We start from the raw sequence: 6,584 nt of genomic DNA on the forward strand, positions 1-6,584 counted from the left end.
TTTAGGGCGCTGAACAGAGCGCCCATAGCTACCACTGGTGTTGAACAGTGGACCTGTGTGCTGCAAACGCGATGTCAAAATAAAATGTATGCAATTTTGTCCTACGTACAAAAAAAATCGAGTTTTTTTACACATCCCATCAACCACGGCCTTCTGGGAGTTTTTTTTTACACATCCCATCAACCACGGCCTTCTGGGAGTTTTTTTTTTTCCAGCAGCATTTGTGTAACAAGCTATGGCAAGGTTTAGACATTCAGTGTCTCATCAGGGTGACCGTGGTAACACTTGCGACTCAGAACGACCTCTGTTTTATACCTCACTTGGGCACCATTTCTCTGATAGGCCCATCCACTTCCTCAGTCCTGCATGCGTATCCTCCAGGTTCTCCCGTTTCTCCCCATATGTACAAGAACGTACTTTTGGCGTTGCCAAACATATCAACGTAGCAGGACCCTCCTGAAAAAAGAGTATTTGGGCTCGGTGTGACTTTCGGGGTTAACTAAAAGCGCGTCATCGGCAACGGAAGCCTTCCCTTGAAACCAAATGAAGACGAACTACCTATCGGAACGCTAACGCAGGTATTCCGTTAACCTGCACACCCACTACGGCGCTAGTGGGGGTGGCGGGGGGGATGAGAAAGCCACGGGAGTTGAGGTTATTTTGGGGTTTTTTTTATTTATTCTGGCGACACTGAAGCCACGATGGAGCCGGCATTGGAACTTGGCAGACCGGGGGAGGGGGGGTGGTGGTTGGTGCCGTGCAGGGCGCCAGGCCCAGACGGGTCGGCGGGGAGCGGTGTCCCGGGGCGTGACGTGTTCCCTCCGACACCAAGAAGGAAGGAGACTTTGTGTGTGCGAGCGAGAGAGTGACTGTCGGCTCCCTGCGGCAACGTGAGAGAAGAGTTGAGTGTGACACGGGGCGGCGGCTGGGGGCTTTGGTGATTCGCCAGCTCTGCCGATGGTGCAGAATTAGTCAATGGGAAGGCAAATGTATATACAGTTTATGTATGTCTCGGAGAAAGGAAGAGTATGTAATAGGCGGCGTTTTGGGCAATGGCCCTCAACAGCACCTAGATATAGTACACTCTAGAGAGTGGTGGAGTGTACTCTAGAGAGTGGTGGAGTGTACTCTAGAGAGAGGTGGAGTGTACTCTAGAGAGTGGTGGAGTGTACTCTAGAGAGAGGTGGAGTGTACTCTAGAGAGTGATGGAGTAAACTCTAGAGAGTGGTGGAGTGTACTCTAGAGAGTGGTGGGGTGTACTCTAGAGAGAGGTGGAGTGTACTCTAGAGAGTGGTGGAGTAAACTCTAGAGAGTGGTGGAGTGTACTCTAGAGAGTGGTGGAGTGTACTCTAGAGAGAGGTGGAGTGTACTCTAGAGAGTGATGGAGTGTACTCTAGAGAGAGGTGGAGTGTACTCTAGAAAGAGGTGGAGTGTACTCTAGAAAGAGGTGGAGTGTACTCTAGAGAGTGGTGGAGTGTACTCTAGAGAGTGGTGGAGTGTACTCTAGAGTGGTGGAGTGTACTCGAGAGAGGTGGAGTCTACTCTAGAGAGGTGGAGTGTACTCTAGAGAGTGGTGGAGTGTACTCTAGAGAGTGGTGGAGTGTACTCTAGAGAGTGGTGGAGTGTACTCTAGAGTGGTGGAGTGTACTCGAGAGAGGTGGAGTCTACTCTAGAGAGGTGGAGTGTACTCTAGAGTGGTGGAGTGTACTCTAGAGAGTGGTGAAGTGTGCTCTAGAGTGGTGGAGTGTACTTTAGAGTGGTGGAGTGTACTTTAGAGTGGTGGAGTCTACTCTAGAGAGAGGTGGAGTGTACTCTAGAGAGTGGTGGAGTGTACTCTAGAGAGTGGTGGAGTGTACTCTAGAGAGTGGTGGAGTGTACTCTAGAGAGTGGTGGAGTGTACTCTAGAGAGAGGTGGAGTGTACTCTAGAGAGTGGTGGAGTGTACTCTAGAGAGAGGTGGAGTGTACTCTAGAGAGTGGTGGAGTAAACTCTAGAGAGTGGTGGAGTGTACTCTAGAGAGAGGTGGAGTGTACTCTAGAGAGTGATGGAGTGTGCTCTAGAGAGAGGTGGAGTGTACTCTAGAAAGAGGTGGAGTGTACTCTAGAGAGTGGTGAAGTGTGCTCTAGAGTGGTGGAGTGTACTTTAGAGTGGTGGAGTGTACTTTAGAGTGGTGGAGTCTACTCTAGAGAGAGGTGGAGTGTACTCTAGAGAGTGGTGGAGTGTACTCTAGAGAGTGGTGGAGTGTACTCTTGAGAGTGGTGGAGTGTACTCTAGAGAGTGGTGGAGTGTACTCTGGAGAGAGGTGGAGTGTACTCTAGAGAGTGATGGAGTGTACTCTAGAGAGAGGTGGAGTGTACTCTAGAAAGAGGTGGAGTGTACTCTAGAAAGAGGTGGAGTGTACTCTAGAGAGTGGCGGAGTGTACTCTAGAGAGTGGTGGAGTGTACTCTAGAGTGGTGGAGTGTACTCAAGAAAGGTGGAGTGTACTCGAGAGAGTGGTGGAGTGTACTCTAGAGAGTGGTGGAGTGTACTCTAGAGTGGTGGAGTGTACTCTAGAGAGTGGTGGGGTGTACTCTAGAGAGAGGTGGAGTGTACTCTAGAGAGTGGTGGAGTAAACTCTAGAGAGTGGTGGAGTGTACTCTAGAGAGTGGTGGAGTGTACTCTAGAGAGAGGTGGAGTGTACTCTAGAGAGTGATGGAGTATACTCTAGAGAGAGGTGGAGTGTACTCTAGAAAGAGGTGGAGTGTACTCTAGAAAGAGGTGGAGTGTACTCTAGAGAGTGGTGGAGTGTACTCTAGAGAGTGGTGGAGTGTACTCTAGAGTGGTGGAGTGTACTCGAGAGAGGTGGAGTCTACTCTAGAGAGGTGGAGTGTACTCTAGAGAGTGGTGGAGTGTACTCTAGAGAGTGGTGGAGTGTACTCTAGAGAGTGGTGGAGTGTACTCTAGAGTGGTGGAGTGTACTCGAGAGAGGTGGAGTCTACTCTAGAGAGGTGGAGTGTACTCTAGAGAGTGGTGGAGTGTACTCTAGAGAGTGGTGAAGTGTGCTCTAGAGTGGTGGAGTGTACTTTAGAGTGGTGGAGTGTACTTTAGAGTGGTGGAGTCTACTCTAGAGAGAGGTGGAGTGTACTCTAGAGAGTGGTGGAGTGTACTCTAGAGAGTGGTGGAGTGTACTCTAGAGAGTGGTGGAGTGTACTCTAGAGAGTGGTGGAGTGTACTCTAGAGAGAGGTGGAGTGTACTCTAGAGAGTGGTGGAGTGTACTCTAGAGAGAGGTGGAGTGTACTCTAGAGAGTGGTGGAGTAAACTCTAGAGAGTGGTGGAGTGTACTCTAGAGAGAGGTGGAGTGTACTCTAGAGAGTGATGGAGTGTGCTCTAGAGAGAGGTGGAGTGTACTCTAGAAAGAGGTGGAGTGTACTCTAGAGAGTGGTGAAGTGTGCTCTAGAGTGGTGGAGTGTACTTTAGAGTGGTGGAGTGTACTTTAGAGTGGTGGAGTCTACTCTAGAGAGAGGTGGAGTGTACTCTAGAGAGTGGTGGAGTGTACTCTAGAGAGTGGTGGAGTGTACTCTGGAGAGAGGTGGAGTGTACTCTAGAGAGTGATGGAGTGTACTCTAGAGAGAGGTGGAGTGTACTCTAGAAAGAGGTGGAGTGTACTCTAGAAAGAGGTGGAGTGTACTCTAGAGAGTGGTGGAGTGTACTCTAGAGAGTGGTGGAGTGTACTCTAGAGTGGTGGAGTGTACTCAAGAAAGGTGGAGTGTACTCTAGAGAGTGGTGGAGTGTACTCTAGAGAGTGGTGGAGTGTACTCTAGAGTGGTGGAGTGTACTCTAGAGAGTGGTGGAGTGTACTCTAGAAAGAGGTGGAGTGTACTCTAGAGAGTGGTGGAGTGTACTTTACAGTGGTGGAGTGTTCTCTAGAGAGAGGTGGAGTGTACTCTAGAGTGGTGGAGTGTACTCTAGAGAGTGGTGAAGTATACTCTAGAGTGGTGGAGTGTACTCTAGAGTGGTGGAGTGTACTCTAGAGAGAGGTGGAGTGTACTCTAGAGAGTGGTGGAGTGTACTATAGAGTGGTGGAGTGTACTCTAGAGAGTGGTAGAGTGTACTCTAGAGTGGTGGAGTGTACTCTAGAGTGGTGGAGTGTACTCGAGAGAGTGGTGGAGTGTACTCTAGAGAGAGGTGGAGTGTACTTTAGAGAGAGGTGGAGTGTACTCTAGAGAGTGGTGGAGTGTACTCTAGAGAGAGGTGGAGTGTACTCTAGAGAGAGGTGGAGTGTACTCTAGAGAGAGGTGGAGTGTACTCTAGAGTGGTGGAGTGTACTCTAGAGTGCTGGAGTCTACTCTAGAGAGAGGTGGAGTGTACTCTAGAGAGAGGTGGAGTGTACTGTAGAGAGAGGTGGAGTCTACTCTAGAGAGAGGTGGAGTGTACTCTAGAGAGAGGTGGAGTCTACTTTAGAGAGAGGTGGAGTGTACTCTAAAGAGAGGTGGAGTGTACTCTAGAGAGTGGTGGAGTGTACTCTAGAGTGGTGGAGTGTACTCTAGTTAGAGGTGGTATGTACTCTAGAGAGTGGTGGAATGCACTCTTGAGAGTGGTGGAGTGTACTCTAGAGGGTGGTGGAGTGTACTGTAGAGAGAGGTGGAGTGTACTCTAGAGAGAGGTGGAGTGTACTCTAGAGAGTGGTGGAGTGTACTCTAGAGAGAGGTGGAGTGTACTCTAGAAAGTGGTGGAGTGTACTCTAGAGAGAGGTGGAGTGTACTCTAGAGAGTGGTGGAGTGTACTCTAGAGAGAGGTGGAGTGTACTCTAGAGAGAGGTGGAGTGTACTCTAGAGTGGTGGAGTATACTCTAGAGTGGTGGAGTGTACTCTAGAGTGGTGGAGTGTACTCTAGAGAGAGGTGTAGTGTACTCTAGAGAGTGGTGGAGTGTACTATAGAGTGGTGGAGTGTACTCTAGAGAGTGGTAGAGTGTACTCTAGAGTGGTGGAGTGTACTCTAGAGTGGTGGAGTGTACTCGAGAGAGTGGTGGAGTGTACTCTAGAGAGAGGTGGAGTGTACTTTAGAGAGAGGTGGAGTGTACTCTAGAGAGTGGTGGAGTGTACTCTAGAGAGAGGTGGAGTGTACTCTAGAGAGAGGTGGAGTGTACTCTAGAGAGAGGTGGAGTGTACTCTAGAGAGTGGTGGAGTGTACTCTAGAGTGGTGGAGTGTACTCTAGAGAGTCGTGGAGTGTACTCTAGAGAGAGGTGGAGTGTACTTTAGAGAGTGGTGGAGTGTACTCGAGTGGTGGAGTGTACTCTAGAGAGAGGTGGAGTGTACTCTAGAGAGAGGTGGAGTGTACTCTAGAAAGTGGTGGAGTGTACTCTAGAGAGAGGTGGAGTGTACTCTAGAGAGTGGTGGAGTGTACTCTAGAGAGAGGTGGAGTGTACTCTAGAGTGGTGGAGTGTACTCTAGAGTGGTGGAGTGTACTCTAGAGAGTGGTGGAGTGTACTCTAGAGAGTGGTGGAGTGTACTCTATAGAGTGGTAGAGTGTACTCTAGAGAGTGGTGGAGTGTACTCTAGAGTGGTGGAGTGTACTCTAGAGAGTGGTCGAGTATACTCTAGAGAGTGGTGGAGTGTACTCTAGAGTGATGGAGTGTACTCTAGAGAGAGGTGGAGTGTACTCTAGAGAGAGGTCGAGTGTACTCTAGAGTGGTGGAGTGTACTCTAGAGAGTGGTAGAGTGTACTCTAGAGTGGTGGAGTGTACTCTAGAGAGAGGTGGAATGTACTCTAGAGAGTGATGGAGTGTACTCTAGAGAGAGGTGGAGTGTACTCTAGAGAGTGGTGGAGTGTACTCTAGAGTGGTGGAGTGTACTCTAGAGAGGTCGAGTGTACTCTAGAGTGGTGGAGTGTACTCTAGAGAGTCGTGGAGTGTACTCTAGAGAGAGGTGGAGTGTACTCTAGAGAGAGGTGGAGTGTACTCTAGAGAGTGGTGGAGTGTACTCTAGAGAGAGGTGGAGTGTATTCTAGAGAGTGGTGGAGTGTACTCTAGAGTGGTGGAGTGCACTCTAGAGAGAGGTGGAGTGTACTCTTGAGAGTGGTGGAGTGTACTCTAGAGAGAGGTCGAGTGTACTCTAGAGAGTGGTGGAGTGTACTCTAGAGAGAGGTGGAGTGTACTCTAGAGTGGTGGAGTGTACTCTAGAGTGCTGGAGTCTACTCTAGAGAGAGGTGGAGTGTACTCTAGAGAGAGGTGGAGTGTACTGTAGAGAGAGGTGGAGTCTACTCTAGAGAGAGGTGGAGTGTACTCTAGAGAGAGGTGGAGTCTACTTTAGAGAGAGGTGGAGTGTACTCTAAAGAGAGGTGGAGTGTACTCTAGAGAGTGGTGGAGTGTACTCTAGAGTGGTGGAGTGTACTCTAGTTAGAGGTGGTATGTACTCTAGAGAGTGGTGGAATGCACTCTTGAGAGTGGTGGAGTGTACTCTAGAGGGTGGTGGAGTGTACTGTAGAGAGAGGTGGAGTGTACTCTAGAGAGAGGTGGAGTGTACTCTAGAGAGTGGTGGAGTGTACTCTAGAGAGAGGTGGAGTGTACTCTAGAAAGTGGTGGAGTGTACTCTAGAGAGAGGTGGA

This window comes from Petromyzon marinus, chromosome 6, assembly GCF_048934315.1.
Source record: "Petromyzon marinus isolate PM22_M1 ecotype Great Lakes invasive population chromosome 6, UKy_Petmar_22M1.pri1.0, whole genome shotgun sequence".
NCBI lineage: Eukaryota > Metazoa > Chordata > Hyperoartia > Petromyzontiformes > Petromyzontidae > Petromyzon > Petromyzon marinus.